This window comes from Sceloporus undulatus, chromosome 5, assembly GCF_019175285.1.
Source record: "Sceloporus undulatus isolate JIND9_A2432 ecotype Alabama chromosome 5, SceUnd_v1.1, whole genome shotgun sequence".
Classification (NCBI taxonomy): domain Eukaryota; kingdom Metazoa; phylum Chordata; class Lepidosauria; order Squamata; family Phrynosomatidae; genus Sceloporus; species Sceloporus undulatus.
In genome coordinates this window covers 177885783-177901339 of record NC_056526.1, presented here as the reverse complement: position 1 = coordinate 177901339, position 15557 = coordinate 177885783, and the positions used below count along the sequence as shown (strand labels likewise).

General features: G+C 39.3%; 1 protein-coding gene across 1 annotated transcript in view; it reads left to right on the top strand.

The window, feature by feature from the left end:
* The first annotated feature begins 1152 nt into the window (after positions 1-1152).
* Positions 1153-15557, top strand: part of LOC121931339 (dentin sialophosphoprotein) — a 60547-nt gene continuing 46142 nt past the window's right edge. Inside the window, exon 1 of the mRNA XM_042468988.1 lies at positions 1153-1289. The gene's annotated coding sequence lies outside the window, so the exon portion shown is untranslated. The remainder of the gene's footprint in view (positions 1290-15557) is intronic.

The window sequence follows — 15557 nt, the reverse complement described above, 5'->3', positions numbered from 1 at the left end:
AGAAATAATCCCAGTTGACACCATTTTAATTGCCATGGCTCAGTGCTATGGAATTCTGGGAACTGTGGTTTTGAGAGACATTTAATTTCCTCTGTCAGAAAGCTCTGGTGCCACAACAAACTATGGCATCATCTGAGATGAAAGCATCCTTTGCATAGCCCCTCAAAAAAATGAAGCAATAGATTGTCATAGCACTTGTGACTTCTGTACATGCATGTTTGAAGCAGAAATACTGTTAACAATATCTAGTACTACTAAACTTTGCAAATATTGCACTTACAGGGACAGAAATGTGCTTTATGTATTTCTCACCTTCACTTATTTATATTCATTCCATCAATAATAGTTTTAAAAACATGATCTTTTAATGGCTTTATCTCAATAGTTGCAACATTATTTGTTTGCTCTACTGCAGCACTTTTCAGCGAACAAAGTACTTAAAAATTATTGACCGTATTAATGTACTTTAACCTCCTTATCGCAGGAACTGATTCAGATAAATTGGATCAGAGGTTTCCTCCATAATACACACATGTTCACAGAACTACCTATTAGTATTTATTGTTATCACAGAGGCACAAAATAAATGGAAAAATCTTGCTCAAAAATCAATGAGAAAAAAGTCTTTCTTTGGATACATGCAGAGAACCTGTGCGCTGTAGTAGTTGCAAATGAGTTCAAATCCCAACTTGGTAATGAAGTTCATTGATTAATTTGGGGCCCATTACATTCTCTTACTGGGCCAGTTACTTTCTCTAAATGTCCTTGAAAGGGTTTCTGAGATAAGTAATACTCAGAGCTTAAGGATGATACTTTTTTCACTTGGCAATAATGATCTGTAGTTCCAAAAGCCTTGAGGGCTTTTAATGCAGGTACTTTTTCTAACAAGTACCTTGTATATTTCAGTGCAAGCCATTTCCAATTATCCCATTCCTGGGGACAGTTTCTTCAGCATACACTAAGCTCCTTACAGCTCTTTATTCACTCCTTTCTGTCAAAAGTGAAACCAGTGAAAAGCCAGATTGATTTATAATTGTCTGTCCAACAACTTCTTCAGTCTGGCGGTGGATTATGAGAGATTTCCAAACAGCAGGTTAGATCTACTCATTGTTTGTACAGGATTATGAGTGATTTCCAAGCAGCAGGTTAGATCCACTCATTGTTTGAATATGTTATCTATTCATGTTGGAAATGCCATTTGAAGTTTTAGAGGAAGCCAAAATCGGGATGGGACAACTGAACACTGGCCTATATTATAACTGGACAAATTTGCAGAAGGAACATAAAAGGTATTTGGGGATTTCTTGTTAAAATCGGTATGTAAAGGCATTGTGTGACACCTTTGAAAATATGTGTTTTCACAACTGTCTTCTATGGGAAGAGAATTGAAGTGCTATGATGTCATGTGGCAAGGCATGGAGAACGTCACTACACTCTGGCTCTGTTTCCAATGTGTTTTCTCATGTGATAAGGCTCTTAATGTGCAAAAGAAGTTGTAGCATAAGCTTTTGTAGTGATAATAGACCAAGCCTAGTCTACAAAAGCTTACTTTATAACTTTGTCCACACAGTTCATCTCAAGTATTCCTTTGCATACTGATATTCCAGACTAACATGGCTATGGCTATGAATTCTACCCCCTCCCCTGTTAAAACTGGGGTAGTGTTTATATAAATGCCATCAGCCCTACCTATCCACAGATTTCTTATCTATGGATTCAGTCATTCATGGCTTAAAATATTTCCCCAAAATATAAAGTCCAAAAACAAACCTTGATTTTGGCATTTTACATAAGAGACACCACTTTGCCTTGCCATTGTATATAATGGGACTTGAGCATCCACAGATTTTGATATCTGTGGTGGAGGTGGTCCTGGAATCAAACCCCAGTGGGTAACAAAGGCATATATAAAAATGTAAGAGGGGAAAAGGACACAGAACCCACCTAAAGTACCCAGAAGGAACTGGGCACACTGAGGCAAAACAAAATGCTGATTAACAAGAGAGAACGAGAGAGAGAGAGAGAGAGAGAATTGGGAGTGAGTGGAATAGACTAGTATCCTAGAAAAGGGTATGGCTGATGGTCTTGGAAGTGCAACATTTTTGTAGGCCCAGTTATTAAAGGAACAAAACTGTCAAATATGGCACAAGGAAGGAGTGAACAACCTGTGGTACTCCTGATGTTGGACTGGTATTTGCTGCAACCCTAGCCACCATGATACAGTAATGATGGATAATTGGGAAGCCATACATGGGGTTTTGTGAATTGTCCACTCCTGGCATAAGGGGTGGGCATCCTCAGACATCTTGTGATCCAGAACAGGGCTACTGCTTACTCTATGGAGCTCCCTGGTCCTGAGACTATTTTCCAGAGCTTGGGGGGGGGGGATTTTTTTTTTTTTAGTGTACAGCTCTCCAACTTCCCCAACCAGCATGGCCTCCCTCTTGTTGCTGTTTAGACACTCAGCCTCGACAAGTGTGAGAAGACTGAATGAAAATTCCACCACTTATATTGCTCTCTTGTTTTAAATGAGTGGTGTGCTTCAGTGTTGGACAAAGAAAGCAAAAGTGGACAGATGTGTAAAGGTGGTGGTAGTGTGCGGCTATTCAGAGTGGAAGGCCCACTGAGGACAACTTGCCTAATGTCATGCTAAGGCCCCCTTCACAATACACACTGATAGCACTATGACTACATTTTAATTACTATGGTTCCTCCAGAGGGAGTCCTGGAACTTGCAGTTTAGGAAAGGTTATTAAGAATTCTCAGCCACAGAGAACCGAGAATGGAATAAAATTTCCCATCACCTTCCAGGACAAGAAGAATAAAGAAATACGCCTCACTATCCTGATATTCAGGAACAAATTGTTTTAATGACCAGGAAGTAACCCAGAAGGTAGTGCTGCCTTTTGGATTCGATCAGATGAGATATTTTAGCTGATACCACCTATAGTTTAAAAACTTGGTTCCACCTCCTACAACTGCAATGCAAAAGTGATTGTAACCTGTCTTGAGCACCTGTAAAACTTAGCTTTGTTCCTTTGCTACTCTTTAAATGTCTTTGTGGCAGTTAAAATGACAGACTGGCCAGATTTAGCATTAGCCACCCTAAAAGTACAAGATCCCATTAGATCTTGCAAGGTAAGCCGGTCCATACTTAGTTAATACTTAGATGGAAGACTGCCATTATATACCAGGTGCTGTTGCTGTATTTCAGAGGTAAGATTGGCAAAAACCCCTCTGAGTATTCCTTGCCTAAGAAAACCCTATAAGTGAAAATGCAAACATGTATCACTAGTAAGTGTCTCATGATTAATCTACTGTGGCGCTTAGCTTTGAACATGTTCCAAGGTGCAGCTGCAGGTCAAGACTGCTGCTAACAGTGTTAACCTGCAGGTACAGTGGGCCTTCTATATTGGCAGGCTAGCCATCTGCAGATTAGAGGTCCCACAGATCACCCCACCCTGTATTAGTCAGTGGACACATATATATCTCTGCCCATTGATTAATATGGGCTTGAGTCCCTGCATTTTTCCCCATTTGTGGAGGCCCGCAGAACCGAACCCCAACAGGAAGGGCTCACTGCATATATTAATGCACATAGAAGATAACAGGAGCCCTGGTTGCATTGGTTAAATACTGGTATGGCAGTCACTCACTCACAAGCCACAAGGTTGTGAGTTCAATCCCAGCCAAGGGCTCCAGGTCAACTCAGCCTGGCATCCTTCCAAGATCGTTAAAATGAGTACCCAACTTGTGGGGGGCAGTTAGCTTGCACACTGTAAACTGCTTAGAGACTGCTTAGTTCAGTAGGAAATAGTACAGAAATGTAGCTGCTCTTGCTATAATTTCATTCCCTATCTATTCCTATGTGGTAGAAATTGCACTGATCATTGTTTCTATCAGACATTGCTTTATCCGTTTCACTTATATTTGATTTGCAGGAAAAATAATGAAATAATGTCAGCCATAGGGAAATACAAGTAGTACCACTGTTTGAAAAGGGTGATTCCATGTCTGAACCTTACTTTAGTGGATAAATAAAAAGGATCAATCCTGCAATTGTTGTGAGGATTCTGCCTGTTTCACAGGCTCTTTTAGATCTTTTTAAATGTGAAATGCATCTCCACTGCTAGTCCAGAAATAAAAATACTGCAGCTTTTTTCAAATGCTTGGAAAATGACCTGTAGCTAATTTCAGTTTCATAGTGACAGAGACACAAATCTCATGATGATTTATATTCTTTATTTGTACAGCTTTTAAAAGGAAAGAACACAGCAAGCAATACAGAAGTATTAGAGTAAAATTAGTTAAGTGAGACATTTCAGTAAAATATGATCAGATAACTCAGTAAGCCTAAAACGTGCATTTGGCTCTATATTTTAAGTGATAGGAAATTAAGAGACATGCAGTTAGTCAGGAGACATAAAATATTCTATGCTGATGTTAACCAAAGTTCAATCCATAACTAATATAGGATTGATTTGTTTAGTAATATTTTCTTAATATTTCCCAAATAGTTCAGAAACTGGTGTTTTTACATTGTTTTAGATCAAATGTTTACAATCAATAATAAGTGTATAATATTTTTAAATAGGAATGTCTATTCCTTTTAGCTATACAGAGTTTCCAAAAGATCCATTCGAGGTAATTCAAGTGGGGATTGAAGTATGCAGCAGAGAAGTTGAAAGCAGGCGGGGTGGCTTGGAAAACATCTCTCAGATTCAGTTCCATCACCTTTATAACATAAGATCAGATTTGTAGCTCAGTGACAATAGGTAATTTCTTTCTTCAGTATGATAACAATAACCATTGTTTTAGTCAACATCATATTAATCCTAAAAGATAGGATAATATCACTACAGGACATTCTGGAACAAATGTGCAGCCCTGGAGTGCACTTGTTTCTAATCTACTGATGGAAGAGCAGGCAATAGTATGCTTCAGGAGAAGCCACAGTCTTTTCAGGAAGGGGACCACAGCTCATTGGTAGTGGTAGTGCATGCAAAAGGTGCAGGTTCAGTTCCTGCCATCTCCAAGGGCTGAAGAAACATACCTGCCTGAAAGCTACTGAGAGTCGGGATACACAGTACTGAACCAGATGAACCAATGCTCTGATTCAGTACATAGTAATTTTGTTTTTTGTATGTACTCTTTCATCATAGTCTCCTCTGACAGGGCGCTATAGAGGCCCATTTCACCCTTGTTTTGTCATTGTCCTGTTTGGACATTGTCCTGTCCATTGTCCTTGTCTGCACACCCCAAACTTTGGTTTTGATGTGGGGAGTCTGGACAATGTCCGACATGTCCCACATCAGAAACAGAGCATGACCAGGTTAATATGACCTATATAACCTGTTGTTCAAGATCGTTCAGGAAGATCCAGAGTCCTCCATTTCTGTGCTGCTGCAGCTGTCTGCATGGGCATTCTACTGAGCCATGGGCATGTCCGCCATCACTGTGGGTCACACATTCTGAGGTCAGAATGAGGCAGCCAGTATGTGAACATTGCTGCATGCCTTTTTTTGACCTCAGAAGCAAGTGACTCAGGGCAGCAATGGATGCACTGGGCAGACCTGCAGGATGCCCATGCAGACAGCCACAGCAGTGCAGAAATGGAGGCCCAGGTGATGGGGCAGCTGTGGGGTCAGGATCCTCTGGGCTGTCTCTGGAGTATTCTGGCCAGTGCACACAAGGCCTATGAAATAACATCACAATCATTCTGAAAAACCCAAACAACTTAATTCTGAGAATTAAATTAATGCTTAATCTCTCCCATTGACAGCAATGGAATGTACTGCTCAAGTTTACTTGCACAATTCAATGAAAGCTCCCAAATGTGCATTGGAAAGCAGGTGTAAGGTCTTCTCAACATTTGATGGATTGTGTCCTAAAAATGGGAAGGTGTCATACCCTGCCTTCAGGATCTGGGCATGTCCTCTGAGTCTGAAGGCTCTCAGAAAGAGAGCCCAGGGGATATGCCAGGGCTGCAGTAATGCCAACAGCCCCAGGAAGTGAACTTGCAGCCAGCACAGGGGCTGAGTTCCCAACAGCCACAACTACAACCCTCTGATGCAAAGCTAGACTTACCAGTGCCTACCCCTTCAGAGAGAAACCAGGAAAGGGAGAGATGCTGAGTTTAAGGAAGAAGTAGGTGGCTAATAGGGAGCACCTTCGAGACCCAGATGGGGTATAAATATTCCAGCACCTCCTACAGTCCAGCCTGGTTGATAACCATCCATTTTCCTTGGGAGAAATGCACACTGGGGCCTTGTTTCCTGATGGATAGCCTGTTACCTAGAACTCTGCCTGGACTCTGCCTGTTCTTTAGGAGTGCCCTTTGGAATGCTTTTCTGGAGTTCTAATGTGACTGCTGAATTGTTAAAGGTTTCTAGCTGGAAGTTTAGCTAGCTTCCCAAGGGCAAAAGAAGACAGAAGGAAGCTGGATCACATGATTAAACCTGGGATGTTGTACAGGTTGCTTCATAATGAGCTTTGAATTATTAGTTTTAACTTAGACATTAGAAGCCCTGTGTCACAGGGCAATGCACAGTTAATAATATAAACACTTAACTGCCAGCAGTTAACAAAATTAGCATAGAGAAGCAAAGGGTATATGTGTATAGAGCAAGGTATATAAAGAATTTGCCAACAAATTTTTCAGTACATACCCAGAAGGTGTATCTGTTTAGATGTTACTTCTGTGAAAAAAAAAGTAATATTTAGTTAAGTCTTCTCTTATAGATTGTATACAGGCACTATCTGCTTCAACTGTCCCTGTTGTCTGATTCCAGTACATGATAAAACACTGGCCCAATTTGAATCGTGTTTCTCAGCTCATACACCCTGGTCCCAGCTGATTATCCTGGCTTTTTGCTTACAAGGATCAGCAAATAGCTTATTTTCCACCCCTCTCTACAATTCCACCTCCTGACTAATGAAAAAGATTTTGCTGGTTGTGTTTGAGGTATTGCTTTTCTAAAGTTAAGATCATTATTAAGTTTAACAAAGGACAATAGTGATCAATTTACAAATATACTTGACTTCAAAGATCACTGCATGACAGAGCATTCCAGAAACAATTGTACTGGTCATACTGGTGTGGGCTAAAGGGAGGAATGAAAATTGATTCCCATTCCCTATGGGAGATTATCACATTAGAAATACAGTAATGTGACTTATCTCTAATGGGATACAGTTGCATTTCGGGTTATAAACAGGTATTATTGCATGTAAAAACACCACTGCAACTGGAACTCAGCTGCATCCTGGGTCCCAACCATGCTTAGCTGGCTGCTTTTGACAAAGCGGCAAGCTCCTGTTTTGGAAAAACCGCTGGCTAAGCATGGCTGAGACCCGGGATGCAGCCGGGTTCCAGTTGCCCAGTGGTAAAGTGGTGATTTTACATGTGACAACACCCGTTTATTGTTGTTGTTTATTTATATAGTGCTGTAGGTTTACACAGCACTTTACATAGTCATCAACCAAGATACAGATAAAACCTGCCTACGGCATACAATCTAAAATCAAAAGCAGCAAAAATTATAAAATAACAACTTATAATAATACAATATATAACAAATACATAGCAAGTAACAATAAGAATCAAATAACAAGGCAAATCACACTAATGATAAAAAGCGAAGAAATAGATAGCAATTCACAGCAACAGTAAAACATGCATAGCAATTAACATGGCAAAACAGATACAATAGGATATTAATCCCCATTTTCAAACCCCCATCCCGATCCTGAAAAACAATATTAAACAGCCTCAGTTGTTGCCTTGGTGGAAAAAGGCACAGGCAGCCTCCCAGTTTGGCTTGGAGCTGGATGGTGGTGTTGAAGGCAGGGCAGAAAATGCGACTGTATCCCATCAGGGATAAGTCACATTATTTCTATGCAAACCAGAGGTAGAAAATAATGCTTCCTATCGAAAAGGTCTTCTATAAGTACAGAGAACACAATTACTGGGTAGAGTTAAGTATTCATAGAATCTATAAATGTACAAAAATACTTACCCCTACAACTGGTGGATAGCCCTGAAATGCACAAAGTGTTGTTTTAGTATATTCACATGTTATTTTAGCATTTTTATTGTCTGTTTTTGCTTATATGTTTTTGATATTCCACCCTTTGATGGAAGTGCATTATAAATAAAGGTGATGATGATGATGATCACGATGACATTCAAATTATTAAAATCAATGTTTGTTTAATGCTAACCCAAGTCATGTGGCTAGGATGTGGGTAGTAGTGGAGAGTCCAATGTTCATCTGCCCCCTACCCTGAACCTGGAGTGTGTCAACTGAGTGTGACTCATATGAGGCAAAAGAGATTACTTGAACAAAGGCTGGCTGTGCTAAGCTTATGTTTTCCATTGGAAAATATTAAAAAATACTTAATAGTGACCCTTACTCCATCAAACTAGCAGCTGCTTTCCTGGGTTTCAGAAAAGAGTCTTGCCCAACCCTATCTGGATATGCCAGGGATTGAGCCTACGGCCACTTGCATGCAAAACCATGTGCTCTTGCGGGTTCTACTCTAACAGGGTTCTTCTTGTATTCCCACTTTTTAAGGCTAAGGTACAGATACCAGAGACAGCAACTGGCTCTCTTTCTCTTTCTCTGTTTCTCACATCAATCTAGTAATATGTGTATGGGGACATGTTTGCTACTCCTCAGCCAACCATTTTATCTAGGTGCATTTATGTGGGAAGGAATCATATCTGTGTCCCACAAGTGAAGTCAATATACTGTGCTGGGCCTTCTCAACTGTGGCACCCCAACTATGGATTGTTTTTCCCTGGAGGCCCGACTGGTGTTGACTCTGTTATAATTTAAGCACACAGTTAAAATTTTGCTGTTCACCAAAGACTTTGGGCTTCATTAATACAATCCAAAGACTGTTACAGATTTTTAAAATCTGTTTTTAATTCATTATATTGTTTAATAGAGCACAGAAATCTTACCGGATAAGGAACTCCAGGATATGGAGCATATGGCCCCTGGAAAGAGAAAAGGAGAAAATGTGTGGCAAAACTGATGAGGTAACAAGCTTTCCCACAATCAACAGAGGGCCCATTTTTATCTTAAAGTGTCTGTTTAACTTGTCGATTGCAAGCTGTTCTGAGATCTCTTGATATAGGGCACAGTATAAATATTTTAATAATATAAATAATAATACATTGGACCCTTGGTATCCACTAGGTTTTGGTTCCCGGACCCGCTGTGCATACCAAAATCCATGGATGCTCTAGTCTCACTACATTGTCATTGGTAAAATGGTGTCCCTTATATAAAATGGCAAACTCAAGGTTTGCTTTTTGGAATTAAGAAATATATATTTTGAAGCCTTGGCTGGTTGAATCCATGGATGCAGAATGTATGACTATGGAGGGCTGACTGTATGTCATTAACTTTTCTACATACTCTGCTTGGGGAGTTCTATCTTCTCTGGCTCTCCTTCCCTATACTCTTGCCATGCTTCTTTCATTCAGCAAATACAAATTGTCCAACTCTACTGATGCATGCAGATATATATTGTGGGGCCTAAGTTTTCCTCCTGGTCAAAACTGACAGAAATGTGGCTTAGTACAGAACAATGATTTTACCGGAAGAGGAGGATATCCAGGGAAAGCAGCCTAGAAGGAGGAAAGATGAGGGAAAGTAATTAATCTACTGAATTCTTAAAGCAGAGGTGTGTTAACTTGGTGAACAAAAAAGGCAGATTACTAGCAATAGCAATAGCAAGTACATTTCTATAACACTTATCAGTGCACTTAAGCACCCCCTAAGCAGTTTATAACTGTAAGCTAATTGCTCCCAACAAGATGGGTGCTCATTTTAGCAACCTTGGAAGGGTGCAAGCCTGAGTCAAGCTTGAGCCCCTGGCTGGGATTGAACTCGCAACCTTGCGGTTTGTGAGTGAGTGGCTACAGCACAGGCATTTAACCACTGTGCCACTAGGACTCTTTACTACACTGCAATGAGTCACCTGTCCATATAAATGGTGACTAAAAACGATTTCCTTTCCTCCCACAAAGTTGCCAATAAACTGTGCTACATGCAGGTACAATTTGTGCCAGGGTTGGCTCCATGTTTCCTGACCTTTGGCTAAAAGGCTATTTGTGGGTCTTCATAATTATTTCTTGCCTCATTTACAAGTGACAAAAAGAAGAAAATGATCTTTGTCACGACTGGCTCAAGAAATTTTGCTGTCTGAAACAAAAGAAAAAAAAAAGAAAAGAAACAATGCTCTTTCTCCATTGAGGAGCTGACTAAATAGGCAGTTGAATGTGACCTCAAATGTATACTTTTGGCAACGAGCTTTCCTTCCCCAAATATAGTAATGCAACTCAGGTGCAACTCAGGTTCTCAATCATATAGGGCATTGGTTCTCAAACTGTGGGGTGGAAACACCGGGAGGGGGTGCACAAGAGTGGCTCAAAGGGGATGCAAGACTTGGAGACCCTGATCCCTCCATCCGCCTCCTCTTACTCCATTTCCCAAAACTTTTCTGTCGCAGAGGAGAAAATAAAGGCAAGGAGGGTGCTTGGAGCCTTTGCCTGAGGGAGGAGGAGAAGGGGAAGAGCTATTTACTTATAAAATGTTAAAATAGGAATATGAATGAATGTGTGAATGAAAATATGCACACTAAGCAATTTAAAAAATAATTTGCTATGTCAAGTCTGGGGGGGGGGGGATTGCCAAGGCAGCATGTAGATGTAAAGGGAATCACACATTTAAAAAGATTGAGAACACTGGTATATTGCTTGACTTTGCCTTTAGACCTCAGGTGATAAAAATGTTGTTCAGTAGAGAACAACAATCTTACCGGATTAGGAAATCCAGGATATGGAGGATATGGCCCCTGGAAAGAGAAAAGGAGAAAGGAGAGAAGGTGTGGTAAAACTGATGAGGTAAACCACTTCCCCACAATGCATAGAGGGCTTGTTTTGTAGAGCCAATTTTGGAACTATCTTGAACACTATTTCCTCTTAGCATATACATTTTTAATTTAATGCATGAATGTATATCTTTGTTTATTTTAGAATCACACACAATTTTTTTTAAAAATGTCAATCTTACTGGGCAAGATTGCAATGATTTTTTTGGACATATTTTGATATTTTTTTTGTTTGTATTTCTGGACCCCCTTTTGTGAATTTTTCATGGTGGAGTGTTGTTGTTGTGTGTATGGTTTTTGTGCAAATTTTATTTACATTCCCAATGCAATCTATTATTCTAGCCCCAGGTTCAAATACATGTTCCTATGATATCAATTCTTTTTTTTTTATTTTTAAAAATTTACTTATGACAATAAACTGTAACAGAAAACAAAGAAATGGCAAACCCAAAGCAAAGCAGTGGCATAGTCAACAAAGTGTCACGAATATTAATTTTAAATTTAGCTCCATCCAAACATGATTACACAATATCCTCGTAATGACATAACTGTATCAAAAAGACAAGAACCAAAATGTTTGTTGACAAAAGAAGAGACCAAAGTGTAGCAAACATTTTTTAAGCTTCTCTGTAACTGTTCAGACTTTACAAATTAGTTTCCCCCCACAAATGATCCAACAAGTGTCAAAATGAAAGATCTTTCAGTGTTTTCCATATTTTCATTTCTAAATATGCAGACCACAGCAATATAGCAATAAGCTCTTTATGTGAAACATCAGGAATAAATATAAATATAAATGGCCACATAGCCTGAAAAAAACCACAAAAAAACTATAAATGCTGGTCTTGAAAGCTTTTGACTTCACAAACCTATATAATTTTGACAGTGAACCAAAACCAGTGTAACTTTTTACTAGCTATCACCTTCTTTTTCTTCTTCTTTTTAAAGAAATGATACTTAAATTCAGCATGATGGATTACATAGTTGTAACAGAAAGAAAAGGTTAAAACCTCCTAGGAGCCCCACAGGAGAAAAGACCAATTATCGTTTTAATTCCACACACACTCTGCAGAAAAGGTGAGTCACTCATTACAAAGCACACACAAAACAGGTAGAAGAAGTTATCTCTTGGCAAGAAGAGATTCTCCAGATGTTAAGGTACCATCTTGAACAGAACACAGTTAATGAGCTAAAGATCTAGGAAGATGGACAGTTACGCAGTTCCAAACTACGGTCAGCTGTACAGGTTAAAAGTTTGGTTAGAATAACACCATATATATAAATACACTTTATAAGGAGGTTTATATATAAGAGGGATGGGTTTTTGGAATTTAGGCAGGAGGAGAGGTAAATACAGTGGTGCCTCGGGTTACGAAATTAATTCATTCCGCCGCCGCTTTCGTAACCCGAAAAGCATTCGCAAGCCGAAATGCCATAGGCGCTAATGGGGAAAAGCCGCGATTTCGTGTGAAATCGCGCCGAAAAGCACCAAAATTTTTTTCGTAACCCGAAAAAAACTTCGTAACCCGGAACAGTTATTTCCTATGGGATTTTTTCGTATCCCGGAAATTTCGTAACGTGGGTATTTCGTATCCCGAGGTACCACTGTAGAAGCAAAGATAATGTATTTGTATTAGGCGGATGAGATAGGCTGCAAACCTCAAAGTACCCAACCAATGGAGAAATGAGGGAGGAAACATGCTGCCGGGAGAAAGGATTAAAAACTTGCTGCATCAAGTTTGGGGTGTGCCTACTTGTTTAGGACACCCCTTCCTGCAAGATTGTAACTAATAAATTGAATATTGCTGCTTCATTTGTTGTGCCTTGACTAAGTTGACTATTTACTTGGTATTTAGAAAACTATACATCCCACATTTTCCCCTACAATCTAAAAACAAGAAATGACTGGTGAATTGGCTTACCAGGACTGGGGCACCACCAGTAGCATTCTAAACAGAAGGGACAATACTTAATCAATCGTACATACTTTCTAATATGGAGGGTACCTTATTTAAGTGATTCTGTGGCTTTCTTTTATATAGACTTTTAAAAATATCATACTGTGCCAGCCTTATTATGGTTGTGTTTGAGTGTGTACAGTGGGCCCTTGGTATCTGCTGGGGTTTGGTCCCACGACCCATGCATATCAAAATCTGTGGATGCTCAAGACCCATTAAATATAATGGCATAGTAAAATGATGTCCCTTTTATAAAAGGGCAAAATCAAGGTTTGCCTATGGGAATTTGCATACTTTTAAAGTATTTTCAAGCAGTGGATACTTGAATCCATGGATAAAAATCTGTGGATAAGGAGGGCTGACTGTATTATTTTGTTTTCTTTTGAGGCCCTTGAACCTCAATAATAAATACAAATTCATTTTTTGAAAATGTCATCCGTTTTTGTTTTTTTAAAGTTTAGAAACGCTTAATAGTTCCTGGATTCCTCTTCAGATCTCACATTCCTTACTTTATCCAGGCATTAATCTTAAACATGTTATTGCTCTTTAATGGTTCAACAGGAACAAAGTTTGAACAAGGCAAAAATGGAATGAACGGATGATATAGACAGCAAGCTGAATTTTTAATATAACAGAATGGTCTCCATTCCCTCCCCCTGAATAATCCAGTTTCAAGGTATAGGACTAAAAACTTGGGTGGGGGGACACACAGAAAACTGCCTTATAGTGAGGTCAGCCTATTTTCTATGTACTCCACTATTGTCTATGCTGAGTGGCAGCATCTTTCTGGGGCCTCAAAAAAGATGGTTTTCCCCTTCTTGACCATTTCTATAACAAGAACTGGAAATAGCCATCCATTAATCCAGTTGCAAGACTGGCTTTGGTGGTTCACGCTGATGGGACCTGGCCAAAAATATCTGTAGGGGCACAGTTGACGACCCTATTGCACCATCCAAGTGACAATAGCCAGGCAGGCAATGTATGTCTTGGGAGAAGTGTGGAAGGAGAAGCTTGTCTCTGAATGATGGGAGTTTATGAACTGGGCCATAATAGAATATCCCATCTTGCCCTATCTCTCAGAGTCCCTCCAAATACCATGTTTTTCTGTGCTGTAGTTCTCATATAGATTGAGCTTTTAAAATTACCTGAGCTGGATCATAGGGAATTGGAAGAGGTATCAACTGTAACAGAAACAAGATTGTGAAACAGCAATCGTAATTATTTTCAATTAATACTTTCAATATTATCTCTGTTCCTGGTATCAGATGTTCTGTACAACAGAGATGGGAAATGAATGGAAGCTGCAAAAGGGACATTCCTTTGTTGTGTGCCTTCACATCGTTTCTGACTTATGGTGACCCTAAGGTGACCTTATCACGGGGTTTTCTTGGCAAGTTTCTTCAGAGGGGGTTTGCCACTGCCATCTTCTGGGGCTGAGAGAATGTAACTTGCCCAAGGTCACCTAGTTGGTTTACATGGCCAAGCAGGGATTTCTCCAAAGCCAGAGTCCAATAATCAAACCATTATGCCACATTCGCTCCTACACTGCTCATCATCATTAAAATTACTTTTTTATTTGTACTACAGTTTTGCCACAGAATATCACATTCTTATTTTGAATAGGGATGGGGATGTGTGACCATTTCACTTTCCCCTACAATCTATTTTTTTTAAACCTCATTTTTTTTGTAGATTTTTGGTAAACTAATCAAAAAGAAAATAAGTAAAAAAAAAAAAATCTATGGCATCTAAATGTGATAGATACAATTATTGCAAGCTTGGGAAGACCACCATGGTGTTGAAGATGAGGAATCTCTCAGTATTTTTTTCTTTTTTTGCAATCCTAATTACACACTGACATGCTTGAATGATCAAGGATTCAAATCCTGACTGTTAAATGTTAAGCCAGAAGTGGGCAAGTGTGGTCCTCCAGATGTTTTTGGCCTGTAGCTCCCGTAATCCCCCTCATACAGAATATGCCAGCTATAGCTGATGGTTGCTACAGACCAAAAACATCTGAAGTTTTCCATTCCCCAGCTAAGTGCTCAAAGCCTTGGAGCTGTTTCATTTATTCTCATATTCACATTAATTCTCATTAGTTGCTTGCCATAAAACAAATTATTATTATTATCTAGTGGCACCAATACTGAAACACCTCATCCAACCTACAATGTGCACCTAAGGCCTCACTTACTACCCGAATGACCAGCAACGTTGGCTCTACTCTTTCCTATGTGAGTTGTGATTTCTATTTTCATAGTTCATCGGTGAGTTCTGGTATTAGCCCAAAATGCAACAAAGGAAGGGAAACAAGGGCAAGAAGCATTCTTAGGTGAGGAACTTTAAACCAGTATTTCTTGTTCTGGCTGGTGGAAGTATTAGATGATTTCAGGAATTAAAGAATTAGTCACTGAGGAAGGCAGAGGTGTTGAAATGTGTCTGGCATTTCTTCAGGTTTGCCCTTATTTATACCAATTGTCATTAAATGAGGATTGATTATACCAATTGTCATTAGTCTTCTTCTAATAGATTTATGCCAACATTTCCTTCATATGTTATATAGTATTGTGCCATTATTATTATTATTATTATTATTATTATTATTATTATTATTATTATTATTATTATTATTATTATTATTATTATCATGCTAGTGCATGGAGAGTCAGTGTGGCATAATGGTTTGAGTGTTGA